We start from the raw sequence: 27,548 nt of genomic DNA on the forward strand, positions 1-27,548 counted from the left end.
CTTCTATTGTTGCCCAGAGCAGAAGGGTACCCAAGATAGCCTTACGTATGTAGAATAACAGAATGAACCTTTGTGTTGATTTTTTGGTGGAGGGGTAGTGTTATGTTTCAAAAACTTAAACTAAATGTGTGGGTTTTTTTCTCTGTTGTGAAACAATAATTTTACAGAGTGGGTTAGGATGGGTTCTTTGCTTTTAACTGTTGGTCTACCTGGGAAAATGATTTCTCTGAAATCCTCTTTGTAAAATAGAGCAGAGACAATGTGCAAGAAATTATTATTTTTAAAAATTTTTGGTTGTTTATGGTTTTTAAAAGCAGATGCAATGTTATCTGTGGCCGTTTGTGCAAATGATGAATTGTGCTTTCAAATTAATTTCCTCCAGCGAGTTTGACCAAAACACTGGGCTTTGTAAAAAGCTCTGCTTAAAAAGTATTTGGCATCATGACGCCACGAGGCAGTTGTACAACTAAAGCCTCTTTATGACAAAAATAAGAAATCCAGACTTTAGTTTTGGTAATACAATTCTTGTAACCATTCGAACACTGTTGGGCTGTGCTTTCAACTCCTGAGAGAAGGAATGGGGGCAGGGCAAGGGAGCTTGTTCAGTAAACAAAGATTCCAAATCTAGGGAACCTAGGATTTACTAGGATACGTGCGTTATGAAATTTCATATATCAGAGTATGTGTAGTGCATCAAGATTTCAGATAAGTAGGTCCTTGTATAGTCTTCAATGCCTGGAATGTTTTTACACGAATGCTAATAAAGGCCCACCTTTGGGAGAAGAAAAAAGGCCTCCTTTCAAATGAAATCAAGCCCAGGTAAAGTTGAAACTCAATCCACAGAGCTCTGGCACCGTTTTCAGGCTAAAAGAAGATGAGAGTTTCAATTTCATCATCTTGTAACACTGATAAATGTGGTGCCCTGGCTGACAAAATTTGCAGATTACCGAGGTCTTTCTAAACACGTGTAAATGCGCGTGCCCATTTATGTGCAACTCCAAACAATCTGGCGTTTGCAATGAAAGACCAACGACTCTTCCGTGAGACAATCATTCGGTTCATTTACATGAAAAGTCTTAAATAGCAAAAATGCTACTTTCAATTTACATCATAGTGTCCCCATAATCGAGAACAATGGCTTCCTCAATGGAAGATAATGCAAAGGAGAGGCATACTGAGATTAAAAAAAAAAAAAAAAACCTCTAAAAACAAAACAAACCAACCGCAACAACTTTTCAGCATACTTTGCAAATACAAGCCAATTAATCTAATTTAAAATATAACACACAGCAACAGCTTCCCATGCTGGGAGTCTTCAGTGCTACTGGAGGAATATTAGTTCTCTTTAGAGTCCATCCGTTCACACACAAGTGAGCCTTTTTAAGAGCTTATGGTGACTTTTTTTTTTTTTTTTTTTTTTTCAGATCCTTCCATTTTGTCCTAGTTCCAGGGCAGCCACAATTAGCTTGACATGGGGTTTCTCTCTCCTTTCAAAAACCTTTCAATTGAGTGCACGTCTATGAACGAGGTAGGACCCGGGACCCAGGGCCGGATAAAGAGCATACCTGATCTCTTGGTAACATTGTCTCCTTCGTGGACGTGTGAACGATTATGCACACCTCTGTGGTCTGAGCGGGGTTTATACATGTATCTTTATGCGTTCTGCAGGCTAGGACCACCTGCTGTATGTACAATACGTGCTTGCTCTTTTTGTACACCATCTTCCTTCTAGAATTTAAAGACCCACCTATTACAGCTTGTTTACTCAGTATCATTCCCCCATTAAAGAAAAAAAAAAAATCCTACAAGAACTCAACATGCCATGTTTCAATCTGGCCCCAGTGGCTTTTTCCCTGGAAGCAAAACGTGTGTCTTTTACACCAGGGCTTTCTCCCCACCCCAGGGGGTGTCTTCCATTCTTTTGTGGCTCAGTTTAAGGCGAAAGGGCTCCAAACCACTAACTAAACAGGAGAGAGCCCCTTCTTCCCCCTCCAGGGAGAATTTCAGATTTAATTTATCTGAAGATAGCGTGCTCTCTTCTTACTTATTTGCCACCATTACGAGGATAACAAAACACCACCTTGGCTTCAAGATCCTGGGTGGAGAGGCTCACGGTCTTTTTCAACCATCTTTGGCGAGGCCTTGCTTCCTTCCACTCGAGTAAGTTGCGGCTTGGGGCCACGGAAAGGACTGGGTGAGAGCCCGAAATGTCGTTTGAAAAAGAGAGAAGCCCTCCCTCCATCCCCTGAGCCCCACCAGCCCGCTCTCCGGGGCGAAGCTGCGATCCAGCAGCCCCATATGGGCGAGACTTGGCAGGTCCGCGGGGCTCCTCTCGCAGCCGCGGAGTCGGCGCCGGCCGGGCGTCCGCGCCCGCCGGCCGCGGGGCTTCGCGCTCTCGCCTCCCTTCTCCCCGAATCCTCCCTTCCCCCACCGGCCGCCCCCTCCCCCTCCGCCGCGCTCCCTTTTGTTCGCTCGCCGCTCGGGCCGCCGCCGCCGCCGCCGGGCCCGCACCCCCCAGCCGTAGGCCCCGGCGTGGCGGGCCGCCCCGCCGCCGCCGCCGCGCGGCCTAGAGCGCGCCGCCCGGGGAGGCGCGGGGCCCGGGGCCGGGCGCACGGCGAGGCCGCGGCGGCGGGGCGGCCCGGGGGCGCGGGAGCCGGCAGCCCGGGAGGCGGCGGCGGCGGCGGCAGGCGGCGGCGAGGCCGCTCCACCGCACACGCACACACAGACCCCGGCAGCGGGAATGCAGATGACACGCCCGTAACATGGAAGCCGCCGCCGCCGCTACGACGACAGCAGCAGCAGCCACAGCAGCAGCAGCCGGCGGCGCCGCGCTGAACAAAGGTCATCCGAGCTGCGGCCCAGACGCCCGGGCTTGACCGCTGCGAAGGCCAACCCCGGGAAGGGGGTGGGTGTGCGCCCGCGGGGCGGGGGGCGGCGAGGGGCGGCCGGGGCGGGGTGGGGTTGGGGGGGGGAAGCCGGCGAACGAGGGGCGAGGGCAGCGCAGGACGGGGCGCGGGTGGGCAGCGGGGGAGAGGCGGGCGCGCCGGCCCCTCGTGCCCACCCCTGCGGGCCGGGGTGAGCGCGTGAGGCTCAGGCCCCTTGGCCTGACTGCAGCGGCCTGTCCCACCCTGGCCTTGGGGCCGGCTGGCCTTCGCGCCCCGCCGGCTTCCTCGGGGGGGCCGAGGACGAGCCGGTTTCGCTAGGCCCCACAGGTTCGGAGAGGGGGGCCACGTGAGCGCTGGCGCTCGCTCCTACCCCCTCCAGCGCCGGCGGTGCACCGAGAGGATTCTTTAAAGGCCTCTGTGCCCCTCGTTCTCACTGGCCCTCAGCTCGCCCCCCCACCCCCACCGCAGGCATCCCTAGTTTCCTACCCCGAGGTGAAGGGATTTGGACTTCTCCCCCCAGGTGCTTGAAAGAAGAGAAGGTTGGAGGAGGAGGAGACTGGGGGGGCTGCTGGTGGTGGTGACAGGGCTGGGAGAGCGAGGAGAGGGACGGGAGGAGGGGGCTGGGTGGGGTGGGGGGTGACAGGCAGAGAGGAGCCTGGTCAACAAGCCAGCACCACTCTGCTAGCAGGCCGAGGCCGCTCCTGCAGCCGACGCATCCAGTGTGAGGAGACACACATAGATTGCTTTCTTGGGGGCTCTTTGTCAGCCACCAACACAGGGAACACACACTGACACACACGTACACAAAGATGTGAGCCAGGTTGTGGGAGGTAAGTGGGGGAAGGAGAAGGAGGGGGAAACAGTGTCTTCGGTGGGCTTTGGGGTGGAGGGGCAGGGGGGATGGGCCCTGAGGGGCTCTGGGGTGCTTGTGAGGTGAGCCTTTCCAAGGCTCTGTGCTTGTGTGTGTGTGTGTGTGTGTGTGTGTGTGTGTGTTGGGGCGGGGCGGGGGGGGGGGGGAACACACGATGACCTTCCCCTCCTCACGAAGACCTGAAAGGGAGAAGCAACCCCTAGCGAGATCCCCTCTGTGCTGATGATTTTCAGGGACTTGTTGGCAACTCAGCGAGGGTTGCCATAGCTTTTTTATGTAGGGTGACCAGAACCGGCTGAAACTGGTTTGAGGCAGATCAGCTCCTGAACACAATGCAGTCACTGAGCTACTACAGTGGGATAGCAGCTTCCTCCCTTCATGGCAGCCAAAAGCAGAGGAGCTTGCAGGAAGGTACCATCCCAACACAGTATGTGAATGCACACTTAGACACCACACAGCACTGGTACGTGACTGATGGAGCCCTAAAAGATTCTGTAGAGAAGAGGGAAAAAAATGTGCAGGTTTGCAAGGTCTGAGATTACTTGGTCTTTTCCTGCCTTTTTCTTTTGCTTAAGGGATGGACAAGGAGCTGAGATTTATGACCCTTATTAAAGAAAAAATGTGCCTTGCTAGGGTGGGGACACTTGATTTCTGCAGTCTCTCTTTCTTTCTTTCTCTGTGTTTTTAACAAAACAAAACCAAAATGAACTGATGGGTTTGTAATGGTAGTTTTGTTTGTTGCTGGAGAATGCTACTTTGCATGCTTTTTTTTTTTTTCTCTCTCTTGCAGGGTATGTTCTGTTTTGTGCTTTTCCTTTTAGAAGCTACTAAAGGGTGTTGGGGATCCTTCTGACTATTATGAAGGCCAAAAGGTAACAATACTGTTCTAGGAAATGAGCATAAATGCGTTCCAGTGATGCTGTAAGGCATACATGCTGTCTTTTTTTTCCTTGTAGGCCTGTTGACTGGGGCTGCTTTTAACCCTTTCATATTTGCAGAGAATGCAAAACCGTGTGACAGTCACTGAACATTGAGCCAAAGTCTTTCCAAAAGGTCAAGGTTCACAAGGTGAGATATGATATTTTGAGCATGAATTTAAGTGTTTTATTTGAAGATCCGTGCAGAGGCTGATGGACAGTGGATTGGTACCCTGGAGATAATTTTGGGTTCAGAGTGGGAATACTCTGAATGTTATCCAAGTTTAATGGGATTAGGGTGACTTTATGATGGTATTGCTATCAAGACAAAATCAAAATGACTTCCTTAATTCGCATGTGGCTAGTCCTTGGGAAGGAGGCAGGCCTGGAAAGAGGCAAGTTTAGAGAACGGTAGGCATCAGGGCCTTGTGGAGAATGCACTGGTTTGCATGAGACTTAAAGCAGCACACATGTAGCATTATCCTGATGGTGACCACAAAAAAAAAAAAAAGGAAGGACTTGGCCAAATGGAGGCAGCCTATTTGAGGAGTCTGAAGGTAGATTTGCCTTTTGTTCATTCATCACCTTCCTTTTTACCTTGTGCTCTGTGTTAACCTGAAAGGTTTTTCAACTCCGAGTCAAGTGGTGGAATGGCTTTTATTGATTTTAGGGGCTGTTGACGGTGAGTTTGCCATTGGATTATTTGTGGCATACATTTTAATGTGGAATGCTAATGCAGTACCAGGAGGAAACCGGCTAGTCTGGCTTCATCTGTGACAAGATGCCTGTTAACTCAAAGCTTTGTAGCAGTGGCTGGTGGAAAATGTCTGATGCCTTAAAGAGCTCGCAGTTATCTTCGGGCTGGCGTTTGTATGCACCCCCAAAGCCAGAGGTTTTCGAGGAGCAGGGAGAAGAAAGCAGGCATGAGTCTGGCAAAGTAAAGAACAAAGGCAGTGAGCGCTTACCGAGGGAGCACTAAGCATTTTGCCTTGGGGTTCCTGGTGAAAAGAGCTGCAACTTCCCCAAACAGGAAACCAGCAGCTCCAGAATCCTATCCAGTATGATCTCCACAACACACAGAACGCGTTCTGGGTCCTGGTTTGGTAGGAGTACAGTCAGGAGGAGCTCAGAGAGGACAGGATTGGAAAATACATTTGTCCCCTACTTTGAAGAGGGCATTTTATTCCTCCTCGATTTGATTTTTGCGCAGAGTCAAGCCTTTTCAGAAATGCGGAGGATCTTAGAATATGCTAAGTTGTGGGCTGGCAGTTGGTGGGCAGAGTATCTGCAGTGAAGGGTGTCAAGTAGGCTAGGGTTTTTATTGTTAAGGGTTTTTTTCATGTGATCGCAGAGCACCCAGGATGTGATAAAGCTGGCAAAAGGGAAGCGAGGGCACGGTCAGCTCAGAGTACTTTGCACAGTATTTAATAAAGATAAATGTAATCTCCGTCTGATATACCAGTAAATAGCTTCCACGATGGAACAAAATTCTTTACAAATCACTGTGCTGAAATGGGTGTTCAATTCTACATCATTTTCGACTGCCAGAGGTTCACCGTCTGAGTGTGGTAGAAATCTGCTTGCAAAGCAGATCGCAATCCACGTTGCACGATATGCTGCTCCTGCTTTTCTGGTGCCAACTAAAACTCAGATGGCGAATATGATAAACCTTAATTAGCTTAATACAATAAGCTGTTTTATAATTTAGTCCTTCATTCCCGTCTTTAGAAAGGCCGTGGTTTTTATTTAACTTTGACAGCTAACCCCTTGCAATCCGTGTTTCTTGATAGTCTGTTTTAAGAGCCCTTTTTGTAAAGAATTGCATGGCGCAGAACGTTCTGGTTGACTCTCTCTGTGGTTTTTAGCTTTGTTACTCCTCCTCCCCCTAGAAGGCTCCTGGAAAATCGCATTTGTTTTGCATTTAGGCCAGCCTTTCCAGCTGCAAGGGCTGTTTAAGCTTGGAGAGCTGGTTCTCCGGGGCAGCAATCAGAAGCTCATCTGTGGACTGAGGTTTGTCTCAGGTGGCTCGATCTCCTGCTGAGGTCTAACAATGTAGCAGGCCCAGGTCTCCCAAGACAGGAACCGAGAGCTTTCTGGGCTTGGGAATGTGAATGTGAATGTGAGTGCGGAGAGTGAGCAACAGCATTCTCCTTCCTGGAAGAGCCAGGAGAGAGCAGGGTAGCACCCACACTTGGGGCTGGGCCTGCGTCCTTGCTGTCACCGTCGCCATGTGGAAGGCCACACCTGGAGCCTCCCAGGGATCGCCTGCGGCAGGCTCTGAGGAGGGTGACAAGCCGGCCATCCGCTCTGGAGGAAGAATGTGTGCGTTTGGCTGATGAGGGTACGCTGGAAAGTGTCACAGGGTGCTCAATCTTTGTTTTCATCATTTGCTCCCTTGGATTTATTTTTTTGCACGTTAAGAAACATTAGATCCTGGGCTTTTAGGACTCTGAGCATCCTGGTTCAGGAGAGGAGGCTTGTTGCTTTCTCTTTTCCCCCTCTCTTTTTTCACAAAGAGATTCCCTGCCCCCATCCACCCTGACTCCTCCTTAAAAGAAGGGTTTAGGAGGGAGGCAGGGCACATGTAGGTGGAATTTTCTGCGTATACCTTTGCCTCGGATGAGTTAGGGTTTTCAGATTTGTGTCTCCCGTCCCTCTTTATTTCTTCCCTTGAAATGCTTTCTTGGGTCTGTCTTCTCTTGGGTTTGAATAAGCTCCCTCATCTCCTTGTTGGAACTCCCTGTCTAGCTCTTCACAGCTGGAGCAGAGGTTGTCCCGATATGGGACCCTGGGATGGTTGCCAGTGCAAGGGAAACCGAAAGTATCTGGAAAAGGTTTGGGGTTGCTCTCTCCTCATTCCCCTAACATCTCACCCCAATCAGTACAGTAACCACATCCGCAGTAAGCATTGAGGAAATCTACACCTGTGTGTTAATTACATTCGAGGGGTGATCTTTAACCAAGTCATGGTTAAATAATTAACTTTTTTAACTTTTCAATTTACATACAGTGAAATCTGCTCTGTGGTGTGGAGTCTTGGGGGTTTTGACTAGCATACAGCGCTGTGTGTCCACCCGTGCCGTCCGCAGGGAGTGGTTCCGTCAACCCCCGAAATTTGCCTCCTGCTGTACATTGGTGGTCAGATTCTTCCCACCCCAACCCTTGGCAACCACTGGTTTGTTCTGTCCCTATATTTGGTCTTCTCCAGAATGCCATACAAATGGCTTCTTTCCCTTAGCAGAGCGCATTTGACATTTCATCCACGTCGCTGTGTGTATCCACACTGGCTGCTTTTCCGTTGCCAAGCTGTGGACTGCGATATGGACATACCACAGTGTGTTTCTTCGTTCCCCCCGGACGTGTGGGGTGCTTCTGCTTGGCGGGTGCTTGCGAGTAAGGCGGCTGTAAACATTTGCATGTTTACATTCTTGTTCTTGTCTGAACCTAAGTTTTTACGTCTCTTCCCTAAGTACATGGGGGGCAGGCGGCGTGGCTGGGTCATATGGTCAGTACCTAAGAATTAGAAGTCCAAGCGAAAGCCCGTTCAGCTCTTCCTTGCAGCTCACGAGAGAGAGCTGGCCTTGTCAGCGGCAGTTAAGACTTCCCAAGTAAGACATCGCAGGGAGCATTATCTGAAGACGCACGAGAGATGATTATGATAATAGGACCACTCACTAGCGGGATGACATGCTTTATAACCCAGAACTAATCGGAATTAGCCAAAAGTGGAAACAGAAAACTGCCGGTGGTAAAATATCCTTTATTTCCTACAGCAATCATTTTTCGTCTCTTCAGAAACATTTGGCAGTTTAATTTTGACATTTGTCTTCAGGTTCAGGGCCACGTCAGACAACAGCAGAATCACAGTTTTGGAAAGTGGTACCGAAGATCTTTGTTGAAATCGGACTTGCGTAAACGACGTATTATTAATTATGATTTGCCTGAGTTTTCGACTGCCAGAATATGGGTGTGGTTTTAATATCTGCAGGTATTGTTCAGGTTTGATGCCTTTTAAGGAAATGAGAATATTTAAGCAAAATCCAGGCAATGAAGTTGGGAGACTTGGGGAGATTTAGAAAAAAAAAAAAAAAATTTTTTTTTTTCTTTTAACTTTAAACATTTTTTCAGACCAAGGTTGTGGGTACTGGAGACAGAGGAGAGCCCGAGAAGTGGGAAGTGATCTTAATTTGGGGATTATTTCATCCATTTTACAGTTACTGAATGTTTACAAAGCACCAGACATTTTGCTAGGCCCTGGGAGTACCAAGAGAAAAGGAATCCGGAGAGAAAACTGGAGTGGGAAGTAGCCTACTGGTTGCTATGACAGGAATGTGAATGGGCTACCTAATGCCCAGTGTCCAGAGGGAGGAGCCCTCGAAGAGGTGGCTTCTGTAGCGAGCCGGGAAAGACGGGTAAGAGTAGAAACAGCAGGCAGAGACCTGGGGAAGAGTGCGGAGTCCTTTGGAAAGACACTGAGCGGGCCTGGAGTTGTGCAGGGGGCGGGGAGAGCCGGGTGGCTGTGGGAGAGGAGGAGAGGACATCAGGAGGCTGGCTGTCAAGGGCCAGACTTCTGAAGGTCATTCTCTGCGGAGCAATCTAGTGGGGGACTTTCTTGTGGAGGTGGTAGAAGCCGAAAGCCTTCGGCCCTGGGGCAGTGTCTGAGGCGGGAAGGGAGGCTCTCCTCGCCAGAGGCAAGGAGGTCACTGGAGGGGACCACCGTAGCAAATCCGGGACAGAGGAGGGCCTGGGGTGGGACAGAGGAGGGCCTGACCCCAGGCGATGCAGTGGGATGGAGTGGAAGGCGGGGGAGGTGTGTGTACACTTGGGAAGGGGGTGGGGGAGAGGGAGGAGCAGAGGACAGCGCCAAGTCGGCTCCTTGAGGTTAACTTGCTGCTGCTGGTTTTTGTCTGGGAGAGACTGCGATCAGAAGGCCGACTAGATTTGGAGGGTAGATGTTGAAGGGGCTCCATACAGTGAGGTCAAGTTTGGGTTGGGTTGTCCATGGAGGTGTCCTTTGTTGCCAGGATCCCTTTGGGCTGGAGGAATGGGCATGGAACAGAGATGATAGAAGAAAGATGTAAAAAAACGTTGAGTTTGGGGTTCCATAAGATAACGGTTTGTATAGTCACGGCCTTAAAGAAGGAGCAGCTGAAGAACTTAACTACGCATGCCTTGGAAAACAGGAGGGCAAGACATTTCCGGAGAGGCAGAAAGTAATCTTAGTAGCCGACATCTGCAGACACGCAGCCCATCCAGGAGGCCGTTCTGCTTGTTATTTCCCGTCGTACTGGAGCAGTGAGAGGAGCTGGGTCCCTTTATTCCCGTGATGCAGGTGGGGAACAAAGACCCTGGCCAAGGCGGCTCGTAAGTGATACTAGAAGCAGAATTTGAGGCTTGTTCCTCACCACCAGGCTGTTCTGCTTTGGGGAGCAGAATTGGTGGGCATGAGGAATCCGTGGAAGGTGTTTAGGGGTGTGGAGGAGGAGCCTGAGAGGGCATAGGTAGGCCCTAGACAGTAAAGGCACTGATAAGGTTCACGTTAGAGGTGGCAGTTGATGATGGCTGAGGTGAGAACATGTCATGGAGAAGCTTGGGACACAGTTGAGGTTCCCTTGTAATAGCCCCATTTTCCTGACTTCACTCAGCATGGAGAGAGGAGAGTAGGCAGAGACAGTGCAAGAAAGCGGGTTGAGAAGAGTACATTTTTACTGGGCACTATAGGGTGAGGATACAAATTGGAAGGGAGAAGGAACAGGGACGTTTTTGTTTTTATTTATTCTTTGAAAAGAACTCAGATTGAAAGTAGTGCTGAGAAGAATCTTTAGTTTCAGTAATAAATAAACACAGTTAAAGAATTCTTTGAGTCATCTTCTGCAGACAGGAAGTTCTAAATTTTTCCTCTTTTAGAATGAGAGGAGGAGAGCAAATTCTACTTGATCTAAATCTGGAGACTGAAATAAGTAATTTTTAGACAAACTCAGAGTAGCCTTTTTAGCCATCCCAGGTGTTCCCTCCTAAGTGGCCTGTAATTGATGGTCCTTAGGGACAGAAAATGCGGGTTTTGTATTGTTTTCAGTTAGATGTTAGTACAGCTTGACGTAAGAAGAAATTCCAGGCATCTTGTAGGATTTAGAGAGGCCTAAAGATAAAATCAAGGTGTTGTTCTTGAATGTTTTCTCAACTCAGCCTTTCCTTTTTGGGACACACTCTGGCTTTGCAAAGGCTGACTCATTGGTCTCATTATGGGTATTGATTTTGATCATTTTCTTCCCGAGAGGAACAGAATTCTTTCTAGGGATCTGAATCGCAGTTAGGTAGCTTGAAAACCTAAGAAAATTCGGAGCCCTGTGTTTTTTGTTTTTGTTTTTGTTTTTAAAGATCTGCTAGCTGGAAATACTTCAAAGATTTACACTAATCTCCTTTTCTGCAGTGAGCCCAAACTGGGGAGAGAGTGGGGTCGGTGGGTGGACCTGGAACCCAGCATTCTCAGCTCCCAGTCTACGGTAGCTTGTGTCATGACGGACTGGCTCTCTGCCCTCCAGTTTGTTATGGGCTGGGTGGTGTGTGTGCGCGCTCCTGATACCGTCCTTAGGTCCTGTGAACCACACAGGTTCTCGTTGGTGAGCTGGTCTTGAACTGTTCTGATTTAACATAGCAAGAGTGGGAGAGGTAGTGTGAGGTCTGTAGTTTGAGATGTGATCGTGCCGAGTGTTCTAGTGAAATCTGGGCGCTTGGTCCACGGGGATTTTCAGTGGCCTTTGCCTGGCTCTTGGTGACCTCAAGCTGCATTCTGCCACCATGGGACCTTAAGCAATTTCCTTAAATTCTAGGCCTTGCTTTTCTTTGAGGGTCCTTACGAAGATTAAGTGCATGTAAGGTGCTTCATAGAGTGTCTGCTCCAGGGTGAGTCCTCCCTCGGGTTTTAGCTGTGCTGTGTTCCCCAGCTTCCCTGGTGTAGGGGAAGGGCCTTTGCTGACATTTCTTCTCTCATCGCAGAGGGTGTCGTTTCTCCTCTCGTGCCCATTAGCTCAGTTTTAAGTAGTTTTGGTTTGTTTTGGCCCATGAAAATCCACAGTTGAGTGTCTCCCGCCTGGTCTGTGGTGTCTTCAGTGATAGCTGCCCGATACCTGGTATGTAAGTAGGCGAAATGTAGACAGGAGGATCGTGTCCCCATTCCCACTTGGCTGGACATTCATTTGTAGCTGGAAAATGTTGGATGAATGTTGTCATTATCATCTCGTACTTCGACTGTCTTTGTTTCCAGAAAAATCCAGCCCTGTCAGTGGTGGCCGTAGCCTAGCTGATGTCATTTATGTTAACCAGCATTAAAAGAAATAAAACCTGATTGTGCAAATACGGCAGGTTAGCCACAGCCTCCGCTCCATCCCTTCTCTCATGGCACGCTGCTTCCCACGTTTGCTTGGCAGCGACCAGGTCCTCGTTATCTTGCACATGGGGATTTGGTGGTGGTAGAAGACTGAGTGGAGAAGGAACCTGCAGGTCATATTTTAGTGTCTAAAACTTCTCTGTCGGTAGAGTGGGCGCTGGCCCCATAGGGCCGTGGAGTGCTTGCAGTGTGACTGGTCCTAACTGGGCTGAGCTGTAAGCATAGAACGCACACCAGGTTCTGAAGACATACACAAAAGGAAAAAAAAAGGATGCAAATATTTCATTATTACTTTTTCCATATCGATTACATGTTGAAGCGAGGCTCTTTTGGTTGAATACAATTTATTACTAAACTAAAATTATTAATGTTGTTTTGCCCCCCCCCCCTTTTTCTTTTTCAAATGTGATTGCTAGAAAATTTAAAACTGTATGTATGGCTTTCATTCTTTCTCTGTTGGACAGGGCTGGTCTGGAATGTTAGATGGACATCTAAAGAAATTGAGCGATAAATCTCTCTGGTGCCCTGAAGTGTTGAAGTTCATTGTGTTGAGTTACCCTTTTGGTTGGAAAAGAATAGTGGAAGGACGATGTGATGCCTCCTGGTTAGAGAAACTCGTGCTCCCCTGGTTTGGACCCTCTTCTCTCACACGTGTCCCTAGTTCACGTCTCTGCATTATTGGGTCTTGGCAGCCGTGCCAGGCCGGTGTCTGCTTCCAAATGGACAGGGAACGAGTGCGGATCACACGTTTACCACGTAAGCTAGATGCTTACGCCAAATGTCCCCTGTGAAGTGTGATTACCATCCCCTGTGAGACTCTGGGGACGTGAAGTGACTGGCCCAAGGTGGTACCACTCGCGAGTGACAGACCTTGGATTTGGGCCAGGGACGAGCTGGCTTGGGAGTTCTACTGCCTTTTCCGAATAATGGTTCCTGCCTGGTGTTCCTTTTTGTTCCTCTTGCTCAGAGTCCCATACCTGGTCCCAGGTGCCCTTGTTGTCTAGATAGCGTTTCTCCCTCTGTAATTTGCACGCAGATCCCCTGGGGCTGTGTTAGACTGTGCAGACAGTGATGCCGGCTGGCTGAGTGGGCCAGGGTTCTGTCCCTCTAATAGGCTCATGCCGGTCATGGTGACCTGTTGCTGGACCACACGTTGGTTAGCAAAGGTCTGCGCTGTTTCCTTGGGTTTTGGACGTGCTTCCTCTGATTCCAGAGTGATCTGATTCTCCAAAACTTGCCTCATTCTGCAGGGGCTCACCCTGTGGCTCTGCCTGGGATGCCAGCAAGCGCACATGGGACCAGAACTGGTTTTCGGTCGCAGGTGCCCAGCCGGGCATGAACGCTGATTTCTGTGGACACACAGTTGGACTGGATGGACGTATTCCTGTTCTTACACAAGTGCATCACTCCTCCTTTCTTATCTTAACCCCTTCGACACCTGTCGTCTGATAAAACATAAGATAATTTTAACCCTGAGCTGTGTGGCACGGGTCTCCGTTTGAAGTCCTTGCGATGAAGACCGGCCTTAAAGTGACACTTGGGGGGGACTGTGCCGTGTTTGGTTCAGAGTCGGAATCTGAGGGAAATGAGGACTCAGAGCAGTGGCCTGCCACTGTTTCTGCCTCCGTGCCTGACAAAGAATCGAGGTGGCTTGTGACTTTCCCTTAGAGTGGGAGTTACAGTGCGCACCTCACACCGAAGTGTGGAGGGATGAGTCATCACCACCTGCTTCTTAGCCCAGGGTGAAGGCAGCCAGCCCGGAGTCCTTGGATCGGGAGGTCTTGGTCTTTGGACAAATCAGAAATGGGGTTTCAGGAGGGAGCTTGGTGTGTTGTGTGTTTGAACTCTTAAGAGGTTGTGCAAAATTTAGTGTATTTTTAAATTTTTAAAATTTTAAACAAGTTTTTAAAAAACATCTTAACAGGGGCACCTGGGTGGCTCAGTGGGTTAAGCCTCTGCCTTCGGCTCAGGTCATGATCTCAGGGTCCTGGGACCGAGCCCCGCATCGGGCTCTCTGCTTAGCAGGGAGCCTACTTCCCTTCCTCTCTCTCTGCCTGCCTCTCTGCCTGCTTGTGATTTCTGTCTGTCAAATAAATAAAATCTTAAAAAAAAAAAATCTTAACATTTTTAATCTTTAAAAAACGATTTATCTGTTTATTTTTTAGAGAGAGGAGAGCATGTGCGCACACTCCTCACGAGCAGGGAGGCGGCAAAGGGAGAGGCAGAGAATCCTCAGGTACATTCCCTGCTGAGCACAGAGCCCGACATTGGGGCTCGATCCCAGGATCCCAAGATCAGGACCTGAGCCCAAATCAAGAGTCAGACACTCAAATGACTGAACCACCCAGGCAGCCCCAGTGTATTTTTTAAATTTGGGGATGCGATTTGATTAAATGAGCTAACGATTAAATGATGTCTGATACGTTAGGTTACCGTCCCCATCACTCTGTAAGAAAACTCCATTTCACAGAAACACGAGTTGAATTTTAGATCTTACTGGAAACTTGGACTCAGAGAGTTCTACGATATATGAATCTGGCACAGTGAACAGGATTTTTAATTGTTGGCTAAATCTGTCAGCTCCCTGCTTGGCGCAAGACCCTGTGCCTGGTGCGATGGGGGTGTCTGCCTGGCCCGTGAGTGAAGCTGCTGAGTCCCAGACTGCTGGAAGGGGAGTGGGGTGGGCTCGGGGGGTGGCAGCAAGGCTGGGTGTTCAGGGTGGGCCAGGCGGTGGGGCCAGCCCTGGAAAAAAGGGGTTGGGACTGTGGAAGTTCAGTCTGAGTTGCGGGTGAGTTCAGAGTGCAGTCGGGGGTCGTAAGTGCAAAGGCTTTCGGAGCCTGCCAAGTGTCAGGAGAAGTGAGGAGTCCGAGACTAGACAGACACTCAGAGGTTGTCAGAAGACAGAGCAAAGCTGGATGGATGGTCACGAGTCTAGTGGACAGGCAGGGACCAACAGAGCACGAGGCCGCAGAAGTGGCAGCTCTGTAGAAGTCCAGGACAGCAGCAGTTGGGCGATGGGGACTGTGTGCTCAGAGGAGAGGCCCCCGGGATGATGGTGGGGTGCGTGAACGGGCGAGGGCAAGATGAGCTACCGTTGCCAGTGAGCTCTGCATCACCGAATCAGAACCAGCTCTACGAGGCAGCCTTCCTGTGAGGTGGCGGGTCAGGGCCCTTGTTGCTCAGGGGGCCGGGGTTAGGAGGATGGACTGGGAGAAGCAGTCACTCCTTGTACGCAAGACAGATGCGGAAAGGCGTTAAAATACTCGATCGTTTGGAGTTTGCCTGGCTTCACAGGACACATGATCGAGACATGGCTATTCAAACTCACACCGGAGGAGAAGGTGCTGACGATGAGGCCATGCCTGCTGCCGGGGAGGGCTCCTGTGTCGTCTTGTACTGAGCTTACTCTGTTCTTTTCAGGGCCACATGGCCTCTGCTGTCTCTTTGTGCCTCTCCTTTGGTAGAACTGCATTCTCCTTCCGGTGCACTTGGCAAAGGTGACTGTCCCACAGCCCCTGTGTTCCCACATCCCCGTCTAAACTGCTAGTAACGGGGCACCTGGGTGGCTCAGTGTGTTAAGCATCTGCCTTCAGCTCAGGTCATGATCCAGGGGTCCTGGAATCCAGCTCCGTGTCGGGCTCCCCACTCTGCGGGGAGCCTGCTTCTCCCTCTCCCACTCCCCCTATTTGTGTTCCCTCTCTCGCTGTCTCTTTATCAAATAAATAAATAAAATCTTAAAATAAGAAAGTCCTAGTCACATCCCCTGCGTTGCCTAGTCCCGCTTCTGGTTCTCCAGACCCGCAGCTGACGGGTCCTGTCTGCTCAGCTGTGGCTTGGAGGGCCGGGTTATGCCAACGCTGCATGGGTGGTAGGTGGCGCTGGGCTGGTGACACACCCCCTAGTAACCCCTCTACTGCCTGGCAAGGGGGTGGTCTTACCCCGTTGTATGCCTGAGAAACTTGAGGCTCTGAGAGGTTAACACACATGCGGAGGCTTAGTTGTTGGCAGTTGGCACCCGTGCCGGGGTCTTCCTGACTCCAGTCCTACCCGCTTTACCGTTCTCCGGTATAGTAGCTAAAGTGAAGGGGCTCTTTGGAGCATAGAGTTGGAGTCTTTTGTTGATTTTCTGTTTCCTCAGAATCACAGAAACGATATGTTTAGCCTCCTGCATTTGCTCGGTCAATGGCGAAGGCCGATTATCTGAGTTATGCATCGGAATGAGACATTGGAGGTAGGAAATTTGGCTAGATGGCTACACATCAGGCCTAACGTGTAGGGTTCATGGGTACGTTGCTGTATATTTGAGGTCTCTCCCGGGCAGGGGTGCACGCACGTGAATGCTTGTGTTTGAGGCCCTGTGTAGCGCATACCTATTTGGCAGAAGGCCGAGTCTGGTTTATCTGGCCGATGTTAATTGGGGGAAAGATGAAATACACAGAGTTCAGCACTTGAGTAGTAATAATGAGGCTTTAATGGTTTTGATTTTGGATGACTCAGAGAACTGTAAAACATTTGTGTTCTCCTCGTCTGCAGCGTTAGGATATTGTCGACCTCCGCTGGAATTTCACACGTAGCTCTAACCTCTTTGGTTACACAGTGCTCTTATTTCAGGTCACTGGGGACAGGAAACATTTGTTCTGTGTCTCTTGTGCTTCTTAGAAGACCTTGTGGGGCTGCCTGTGTGCAGGAGGCACTTTTGGATGCTCGTTCTGTCCCGGGTAGTGGCTGGGAATTCTAATGGCATCGGCTTATTATCCTCTGTCTGAGAGCACGGGAGTTGTGGCTTCATTTCTTCTAGGGCTTTCTCTATGCTAGAATCCTCTCCCTGACCTTGTTTTGATACTATAATAACCCAGAGTAATTAGTACTCAACTGTATTCCAGATAGTTCAGGTAGAAGTAAGTATCTACCTGGATTATTATTATTTTTTTAAGGTTTTATTTATTTCTTAGGAAGAGAGGGAGCGGGGGGAGGAGCAAAGGAAGGGGGACAAGCAGACTCTATGCTGGGTAGGGAGCCCGGCATGGGGCTCGATTCCGCGACCCTGAGATCGTGACCTGAACTGAGACAGAGTCAGACGCTCAGTCGCCTGAACCACGCAGGCGCCCCTGGCTTGTTGTGTTTAACCTTCACAGTAACTCTGGAGTGGGTCTTATTTTTCCCTTTTACACATGAGAAAACAGAAGCTTGAAGAGGTTAAGTAAGTTGCCCAGAGTCTCTTAACTTGGAAGGGGAAGAGCCAGGGCTCACTTGCATCTGTCTTCCTCCGGAGCCCGTGCTTTGAGCCACGACCGCACACTGTGGTTTACAGAAGTCATTTCTGCAGCCCGGCCACGGCAGGCTCACGTGTCTTTGAGGTTCAAAGCCGCTGCTTCTGGGGCAGCCAGTATTTCTCCTTTGTCGAGGTCCGAGAGGTATTTCTGGCCTGCTCTGTGCACTGATGTGGCTGTGGCGGCTGAAGGCAGGTAAACATTGAGAGCCACCCTTGCTGCCTCCCCTGACTTGCCGTCTTGACCACACGTGTGTCTCTACCTGTGCGTCTGTGCCTCTGGCAACACAGACAGCGTCCTTTGGCAGTAATCACCCGCCCATCAATGTCTTTGTCATCACTTCGGCGGTGTTAAGGTTAAGGCACAGCCCCTTTAGGATCAGCTTTTTATTGCTCTTCCTCTATGTTTGGAGGTTCGTTCCCTTGCTCTTTCTCGAGTTGTCTTGGGGTTGATGCAGAGGTGCCCGCGGAGAGGAGCTGCTGGGAGAAACACGGAGTTAAGCGCCAGGAGAATGGGCACGGGGCATGTCCTGCACACTCCATTCCAGAATGCATTCCTCTTTGCCAAGAGCCATCTCCAGGGAGAATAGCCGCTTACACCTTGTTGCATGCGTGTCCCAAAGATGTCTCACCCACAGGCTTCTGGCCTCCAGTCCTCTTGGAGGGTGCTCCCAGCCTGGGCCCCCAGAATGAAGATTCTCCCTGGGAGTTCACAGCAGCAGATCCGGGAAGAGAGCGGTGTGCGTGTGTCTGTGTGCACGCATGCACGCACACATTTCATCCAGCATTTCCCACATTCTCGGGCTGTGGAATCCCTTTTGGGTGGAACATTCTTGGGTGAACATCCTTTGGGCTATTAGCTGTCGCTGATGTGAACTTAGTGAAAAGTAGGAGGGCCAGGGCTTCCTCCGATCTCTTCCTTTTAATATAATACAGTGACTGGTGAAATGATGTGATTCGTTGTGTGTTTTTCTGCCGCTTCTCTACCCTGGGAAGAGAATTTGTGAGTGAGTTTATTTGTAAGGTCCACGGCCCATAGGCCTGCTGTGAGTGGTAACTCCGGGGCGAGGCTCTTAGTTGTAGCTGATAGATGAAAGTAGTACCTTTCACAATTCCAAACACGTTTTGAATGAAACGTGTCTGGTGAGAATCGTCGAACGCTCAGGTGATGGCCTCACTGTGGAATGAACGTGAGAGCGTTTGTGATCAGGACGCAGGGAGCCCTTGGAGCACGCTCTTCCTCAGCGGGGGGAGAGGAAGGGGGCCGAGGTGCCAGAGCAGGTACCGGCCCCCATCTCCACCTGGGCGACTTGGGGGCTGGCGGGAAGGCAGGTTTGTGGTGATTTTAAGAGGTTTAGGTCTTGGTGAGAGGAGGACAGGGTGCTGATGGGAAAAATCTCTTGTTTACTTGGAGCAACGTTTTTCAGCCTCAGCGCTGTTGGCATGTGGGGCTGCACGGCGCTGTGTTGTGGGGCTGTCCTGGCCGCATCCCTGACACCCATACGCACCCCTCACCTCACCCCCCACCTCACCCTCCGCCACCAACATGTGACAACCAGAAATGTCTCTAGACCTTGCTAGATAGCTTGGATGGGGTGGGGATGGTGAAGGGGAGTCGCCCCACTTGAGAACCACGGACTGAAAGCGTTATGGCAAGAATGATGCTTCAGAACTTCAAGCAGTAAGAATTCCCAACAAAGACTGCCAAGCAAAGCGAGCAAGCAGGCAAGCAGCATCTCGAAACTGTACAGATGCCCCAAGGAATGTAACATACCGTGAGCTACTGGTTTCCTCTTCTGTGTTGTCTAATGCTAGGGGTCTCAAAACTGTTTGCACATATTTGGAAAATTTAGTATTTAAGTTGAAAAAAAACCAACAACAACAATGCTGGTAAAATCAGTAAGAAACCACAGAAAACGGATCTGCTGGTTTGATTGTAGCATTTCAGGGACAAAGCCTTCCATTGTAGGATTTAGGGTTTATGTGTGAAAACTGAGAAGGCTTATTCAGGTGACAAAGGAAAATTACTTTGAAGTTCTCCATTGTATACTCAACATATCACTTGTAATTTAGCAAATCGATCCTTTGCTTCAAGCTAGAATTGTAGAGATGCTACTAAAAAAATGTGGTATTTATAAAATGCCAAAGGAATGCTAAAGCTTTTGTGGGTTCTGCTCTTGAAGTATGCTCTTGAAGGTAGGGATCCTTTGTTTCAGCATTTAAATGGGCAAGTGATTTCTTGAGTTTCAAATACTGGAATTCACCAAACATGTTTCATTAAAAAAAAAAAAAAAAGCACTTTGCATCTAATAGTGAGGTTTTTTTTTTGTTTGGTTTTTTTTTTTTGGTTAAAGATTTTATTTATTTATTTGACAGACAGAGATCACAAGTAGGCAGAGAGCCGACAGAGAGAGGGGGAAGCAGGCTCCGTGCTGAGCAGAGAGCCGGATATGAGACCATCCAAGGCCCTGGGACCATGACCTGAGTGGAAGGCAGAGGCTTTAACCCACTGAGCCACCCAGGCGTCCCAGGTTTTTTGGTTTTTTTTTTGTTTTGTTTTTTTAACTTTCTCATGAAACCTTTTGAATAACCCACTTCAAGCAGAGGATGTAGTGAACTTTCCTGAAGTTTATTGATGGTGACATAATTAGCCCAGACCCTTTCAGTATTTCTCTAAACTCATTGATGAATTAGCAAATTACTAGCACCAGGGTCTTTCACTTAAAAGAATGTAAATGCAGTGGGAAATAGGGCTAGAGCAAAAGTGCCTTTGACAGAATTTACCAAGATTGATGACTTTGACTATCCCTAAGTTCACAAGAAATATAAACTCTCATCTACTTTCCTGTAGGTATGAAATTTTGAAAATGCACGCCTATACTTGGTGGATGAACTCCAAGAAATATTTGCCCCTGCCTTCCCGTCATCCCCTGCTCTTTTCTGGATTCAAGTGACAGAATGTTTGGTGTGCGTCCTAACCCTTTCTATGAATTTTACATATCTCTTCATTTTACATATCTATATGTAGAAACATATAAAATGCAGTATGCTTGTTTTTTCTTTTTAATTTTAGTGTAATTTAGATACTGTTTTATGACCTGATTTTTATTTTCACAAAATGGTGTACCTTGATGGTTCCATGTTAGTATCTATAACACACTTACTTACGCTTTTTTTTTTTTTTAAGATTTATTTATTTACTGTGGAGAGAGTGAGGGGAAGGGCAGAGGGAGAGAATCCTCAAGCAGACTCCCCACCAAGCAGGGGGCCCAGTGTGGGGGTGGAGGAGGATTGGGGAGGGGGTGTTGGGGTGCTCAGTCCCAGGATGCATGTGATCATGACCTGAGCTGAAACCAAGAGTCAGACAGAGGTTTAACTGGCACCCAGGTGTCCCTCGTCTGCCTTACTTTAATGACTGCGTAATACTCCATAAAAAGGATGTATTATAAATAACGTAAATGTAGGTAACACTGAACTGTGTACTTAGAAATGCTTAAGGTGGGGCACCTGGGTGGCTCCGTTGTTAAGTGGCTGCCTTTGGCTCAGGTTGTGATCCCCGGGGTCCTTGCTCAGTGGGAAGCCAGCTTCTCCCTCTCCTACTCTCCCTGCTTGTGTTCCCTCTTTCGCTGTCAAATAAATAAGTAAAATCTTAAAAAAAAAAAAAAGTGGTTAAGGTGGTAAATTTCATGTTATGTGTATTTCACCACAGTTTTTTTTGAAGAGGACGTATCACAGTTGATTCAATCATCTCTCTACTGATGAACATTTCCATTTTTTCCAGGGTTCTGCTGCATCAAACATTTTTTTTTTTAAGATTTTATTTATTTTATTTAACAGACAGAGATTACAAATAGGCAGAGAGGCAGGCAGAGAGAGGAGGAAGCAGGCTCCCTGCCGAGCAGAGAGCCTGATGCAGGGGCTTGATCCCAGGACGCTGGGATCATGACCTGAGCCGAAGGCAGAGGCTTTAACCCACTGAGCCACCCAGGCGCCCTTGCATCAAACATTTTTTATAGCAGTGCCTCTCACTTTGGAAGATTTAATTTTTTTTTTGGTTTAAAACATTGCCCCTGTGCCCGAAGGTCAATGTCATGGTGTCCAGGTACAGGAAATGGGATCCTTGCCTTTTTTCCTTTGGAGGGCAAGGAAAAAAAACTAAGGAAAAGAGACCCCCCCCCCCCCCCCCCCCCCCGACTTTAAGGATTTATTGGTTGTGGGTGTGCTGCTGGAGAGTGAGACTCCCATGGTAATCTTCTTAGCTGAAGGTTCTCTCTCATCATTAGCCAGCTCTGGGTGTCTGTTTGGGCAAGCCCTCGCCCTGAGCACCTTTTTGTTGTTCTAGACCAGATACCTGCAGAGCTGTGAGACCAGGTGGATTACTGGGTCTCCAGAGGAATTCCTGGAGGTGAAATGAAGGACAGCCCTAGGGAGGGCGTGCAGCCAGATAACAGTTCTGATAGTGAGGTTTGGGTGGCGCGGGAGGGTTCGGGTCGCCTGCGGTGGTTTGGTAGTCAGTCAACTCTGCCTTCTGCTTGGAGCTTTCCTCGCAGAGAGCCATCGCTTTGAAATGCTAACCCGAGGGCAGCCCTGCCCTTTAAATTGACATTCCGCTTTCTAAAGAAAAACCTGAGCCAGGTATTTTTGGAAGCTCTGTATGTTCAGTAAGTAGATGTTCCCCGGCTCGAAAACCTTAGCACTCTGGGCAGGTCAGCACAATTCTATTTTTGACTCTTGAGCGAGAAAAAGAAAACAGTGGTCACGTGGATTGACTGGAGGGGCGTAATTTGGGTACGTTTGATAGCGGTTTCGTCAGACAGCACCCTGTGTCATGTGCCTTTTGGGTCCCTGAGACCATCTGGTGGAAGAGGTGGGGAGATACAGAGCGGGTCTGAGCAGCTGCGGCAGTGAGGGACCCGTCACCTTCCACCTGGGCCCCCACAAAAGCCACAAAACAAAGCAGAAGCCCCAGACTTGAGGGCGCAGGAGTGTCTGTCCTGTGGGACCAGCCAGTGTCGCTCGTTGTGGCGAATGTGTCCTCTTCCAAATCCTAGACCCTCTCTGAATGCCGGAGAGCACGCTGCGGGGGGTGGGGGGGTGACTGTGGTCAGCCCCATTTCCTGAGGAAGTGACTGAGGCCTCCGGCTTCTGAGAGCGGCTTCAGCCCGGGGCCCCGGGAGCCCGCAGGACGAGAAATCACATGCACATTGATTTTCCTTTGAGCAGGGGCTTTGACATGAAAGGAGCCCTCCGCAGATGTTTCTGTTAGGTTAGTGCTTTGCTTTCGAAAATTACTTTACTGCTCTGCCGTTGTAGTTGTCCTTCTGTGGCTGTCCTCTGCGCGGGGAAGTCGGAACACGGGAGCATGGGAACTCTGTGTCTTCACAAGGGTCCTCTGCGATTACGTTCTGGTCTAAGTTAAGAAACTCAGTGTATTTTATTTTATTTATTTTTATTTTTTATTTTTTTTTTTTAAAGATTTTATTTATTTATTTGACAGAGAGAGATCACAAGTAGGCAGAGAGGCAGGCAGAGAGAGTGAGAGGGAAGCAGGCTCCCCGTGGAGCAGAGAGCCAGATGCGGGACTCGATCCCAGGACCCTGAGATCATGACCTGAGCCGAAGGCAGCGGCTTAAACCACTGAGCCACCCAGGCGCCCAAGAAACTCAGTGTATTTTAAAAGGACGTTAATTCCTTGAATAATAAAACACAATCTTTATGGGATATTTAATGTTATACAGGCAGACTCAGGATGGAATTCTTAGCTAGTTTTTTTTAATACTTAAAAAATAATTAATTTGATACATTTATTTGAGAGAGAGCATGTGTGCACGAGTGGGGGGTGTGGAGGGCAGAGGGAAAGGACCCCAAGCGGACTGCGCTGAGTGCAGAGTACCACCCGGGGCTCGATCTCACGACCCAGAGATCATGACCTGGCCAAAAGTGAGTCACATGCTTTATCGACTGAGCCACCCAGGTGCCCCTCAGATAGTTTTTTTAATGGACAAAATGTGGGAAACTGGGCATTTTGGAATTTGTATGTGATTTTAGCAAAGTATGAAGGAAAATTAAATATTAAATCAGTTAACTCCACACAAAGAGGGCCATTTCAAATGTACCCTATCATGGCTTGATACCATGTGTTTTCTAATTTTAAATATGAAATCAGGTATTTTTCTTTACAGTTTATTTTTTTTAAGGTGAGAATGTATATGACTCAGTCTTTTCCTCCCCTGGCTGCCCCCTACCCCAGCATATTGTGGACCATATTTTCCCTTTTCTTGATTTTCCTTCTTCCCAAGCATTTAGCTAACACACAAGACTCAGAAGCTCTGAAGTTAGCTAGGTGGAGGTAAATAAGCCCTGAGTTTCCCTGTTTGCAGGTAGCTGGCACAAAGAAAGAAAGGGGTGCTTGTTCAGGCTTTACCTGAAATCCAGGGTTGTCTCTCTTGAGCCATGTAACGTTTATCCGTATGTCTTTTTTCTCTTCGTGTTGCTTTTACTTGCCTTTTCATATATATTTTATATTTTCTATAAAATATAGTTATTAAGAACGTCATTCATATTAACTTGAGCGTTCTATTTAAAAAGACATTTTTCCAGAAGTGGAGCAGGTGCTTAAGAAATATAAACTCCTAAATAAAATTAAGTACCCTTGTCAGTCCTTAACTGTTATCACCTGGGCTTATCCAAACATTTGCTTTCCTTCTACCCAGAGGGCAGTGACTGTGCTCAGGGCTCCATTTCTTCCTCGAAGGGTGGTTATTACCTCTTTAACGACTTCTAGGTATTTCTTTCTTTCTTTTTTTTTTTTAATATTTTATTTATTTATTTGACAGGGAGAGATCATAAGTAGGCAGAGAGGCAGGCAGAAAGAGAGAGAGGGAAGCAGGCTCCCCGCTGAGCAGAGAGCCCGATGCGGGACTCGATCCCAGGACCCCGAGATCATGACCCGAGCCAAAGGCAGCGGCTTAACCCACTGAGCCACCCAGGCGCAAATTGTACCTGGTATCTGCTTGCTAAAATCCCCTCAGTCTCAGTTGCTCTGGTAAAGAGTTCTTTTCTGTCTCCCTGCCTATCTTTTTTGAGAAATGTAAAATGTAACAAAAAGTATAATGATGAATTGCATATCAGGTACTAACCAGGCACTATTTTTTTTTTTTTTTTTTTTTTAAAGATTTTATTTATTTATTTGACAGAGAGAGAGAGATCACAAGTAGACAGAAAGGCAGGCAGAGAGAGAGGAGGAAGCAGGCTCCCCGCGGAGCAGAGAGCCCGACGCGGGGCTCGATCCCAGGACCCCGAGACCATGACCCGAGCCGAAGGCAGCGGCCCAATATGTCTCTCTGTGTGCACACTCTGTTCCCTGCTCCTCTCCTACCATTTCCCCCTTCCCTTCCCCCCTCTCTTTCCCCCTCCCTCTTCCTCCCTTCTCCCACCTCCTTTCCCCTCCTTTTTCCCTCCCTCCATCCTCCCCTCCTCTTTCCCTGCCTCCCTTCCACCTTCTTCTTCCTCCTCTTCCCTTGGACCTCATAGGCAACTGGCTCCTTCCTTCCTTTTTAGAGGGACCTGGGACCCTAGTACTGATGCACATTAAAAATCACCAGATAAATGGATTATGCCTTATAAATGGAGTTAAAAAGTTTTCTTATGGGGTGCCTAGGTGGCTCAGTTGGTTAAGTGTCTGCCTTTGGCCCAGGTCATATGGTCTCAGGGCCCTGGCTCAGCAGGGAGCCTGCTTCTCCCTCTCCCCCCTGCTCTTGCTATGTTTCTCAAATAAAATCCCCCCCCCCAAAAGTTTTCTTATCCTTGGTTTTTCATCTGTGTTTTTGTGTATGTTTGAAGCCTCTTAAAATAAAAATTTGACTTATAATCATTTTGACTCAATGTACCTTAGAAAGTTGACTAGCGACCTTGGCATGTCTTCCTGACCAGCTTTTATTTATTTATTTATTTATTTTTAAATTGTTGACCCATATGGATTTTCTTTCTCATCCTACCAGGATAGGCTATTAAGTTGCAGCCTCAACCAGTTTGCCCTTTCTTGGGAAGCTTAGTGAGCTTCTGGATTCATCCTTTCCTCGAGCAAGGGAAGTGGCTTATTGTTTAGATAAGACTTCCTTCAGGCTGCGATCCGGTTGGAGAGTAGCAGGGAGAGCATACTGCAATATCAGACATGGATAAATACAGATAAATATATTATAAGTTTCTGGATAAATGCTTATCCACAGAGAAGCCTAGTTTACTGTGAAATCAAGAATATGTGGTCTCTCGATGGATGGAATGACAGAAGTTAAACATAAGGGTTATGATTTAAGAGCATGAGTAAATGATTTTAATGTCTGTTTCCCTCATCTTTCATTTTACCACGAGCTAAAAATACATCTTCAGAATTTTAACGCAAATGGGTGAAACTCAACACTGTATATCTTAAAGGTTATTTTTTGAAGTGTTCTTATTTTTGCAAGAATTCTCCAAGAAAGGTCTCTCTCGTGGTTCCTTGCCTTGGCAAAAATCTCTTTGGAAAATATCAAAATCTAAATTTAAAAGGGTATTCTTGAGCAAATGTGTGTACTGAATTCACACGAACATATGTCTGACATGATGGAAACATGCATAGACACGGAGAGAGATTATTGAACGTGACAAGGCCTAGTATGTTAAAAATATGTATGTGTGTTTGTATTTATGCTTCTGTATGCATTTAGAAGTCTGTATCCCAAATGTTATCAGAGCTTACCTCTGACCAGTGGGCCTCCTGGAGACTTTTGCTTATGTCTTTGGGTTTTAGAGGACTGGCGAAGAGCATATACTATGCTTATAATAAAAATGGTTTTCAAAATCCAGGGGTGAAAGAAAGTCATTTGAATAAATGGCAGCCTGTTGGCTAAATAAAGCTTTTTTTCAAAGATGCTACCCGAGCATTCAGGTTAAGAGTGCTTCTGTTGGAGTGGCAACGTTTACCTAGGGATTTTAGAATCTAAGAGGTTGTTGTATTGGCTAGCAGGGAAAGAGCTGGAGGCGGTGGGATGCCATTACTGTAACAAAACTCCCTTGAAAGAACTTCGGGTTCTGCAGCTGGTGGATGAATTGGTGGGGTTCTTGACCTGTTGTTTCTGTACCATTCAGTGGACAGAAGAGAGGGAGAGAGAGGGGCGGGACAGAGGGAGAGAGAGTGTCTCCAGCAGGCTCCACACCTAGTGTGGAGTCCCATGTGGGGCTCGATCTCATGACCCTGAGATCATGGCCTGAGCTGAAACCAAGAGTCAGATATTCAACCGCCTGAGCCACCCAGGCGCCCTAGTAGACAGAAAATCTTTAAGGAATGCTATAAAGAGAGCGGGTTGGTTAATCCAGGTTATGAGATCAACATTTTCTGATTTGTCCTTCAAAGGAAGAAGTAAAAGAATAATTGGAAGTTTCTGTGAGTTACTTCAGACCTCAGTGAATCTCCTCCTGTCAGGGGGTACATTAACCCTTAACTATTAGAAATGAGCTCACTGGGAAGTTGTAGACATTTTTGGACCTATGTGCTTGTTACTCAATCTACTAGAATTGTCTGAAGACCTGGCCTGCCCATGAAATGGTTGGCCTTACTATTTTCTCTCTAAAGGGTTTGGCTTACGTTTCTTGTGTGTGTAAGCCAGAGAGAGCAGTGATGGCATGGAGCCATGGCGGCCTCAGTTTTACTTACCTGTTGGTGGGTTGGATAGTTCCAAATATCCCGAACCTTCAGAAAATTCCCCTAACACGTTCACTGGGTTTATTGTGGCTTTTTCCTTGTCCTGTATTGACGGTCTTTGGTAGCGAGATGGGAGAACATTTCCTCTGATTCTAGACTGGAGAGAAGGAGGAGCGCAGTGGCCCCTCGGTGTCTTGCTGGTCCAATACTGTATTTTCATTGTCCTTGTCATTCTCGGCACTTCTGCAAAGAAACATAAATATGTGATTTTCATCACAGAAGGCCTTTCCTCTGTTTAGGAGGGGTTGAAATAATAAGTGAAAATAATATTCTTACTAATCAAATCCAGTAAACCGTGGCTCCTTCTGGGTGTTAATTTGTGAGGCTTTAAGATTATTGACCTCCTTACCCTTCCCTAAGGAATTAATTAATCATTTGCCTTTTCTGCTGCTCTCATCCTCCTTTTACCGGCTTCATTTCCATTACACTTGGTCTTCCCCTGCGTGTAGGCATTCCTTGGCATTCTGTGAACTGAGCTCA

General features: G+C 48.1%; 1 protein-coding gene across 12 annotated transcripts in view; it reads left to right on the forward strand.

The window, feature by feature from the left end:
- The first annotated feature begins 2,102 nt into the window (after positions 1–2,102).
- The window catches only part of ZNF532 (zinc finger protein 532), a 108,659-nt gene continuing 83,213 nt past the window's right edge, over positions 2,103–27,548 (forward strand). For 4 of the 12 annotated variants that reach the window (XM_046024961.1, XM_046024971.1, XM_046024973.1 and 1 more), the window contains exons 1-3: positions 2,626–2,905; positions 4,547–4,628; positions 4,713–4,824. The gene's annotated coding sequence lies outside the window, so the exon portion shown is untranslated. Of the gene's footprint in view, positions 2,161–2,625; positions 2,906–3,542; positions 3,716–4,008; positions 4,220–4,546; positions 4,629–4,712; positions 4,825–27,548 lie in introns of those variants that run through there. The other 8 variants (XM_046024963.1, XM_046024966.1, XM_046024962.1 and 5 more) reach the window with 8 other exon arrangements.

This window comes from Meles meles, chromosome 12 (genome assembly GCF_922984935.1).
Source record: "Meles meles chromosome 12, mMelMel3.1 paternal haplotype, whole genome shotgun sequence".
Lineage (NCBI taxonomy): Eukaryota > Metazoa > Chordata > Mammalia > Carnivora > Mustelidae > Meles > Meles meles.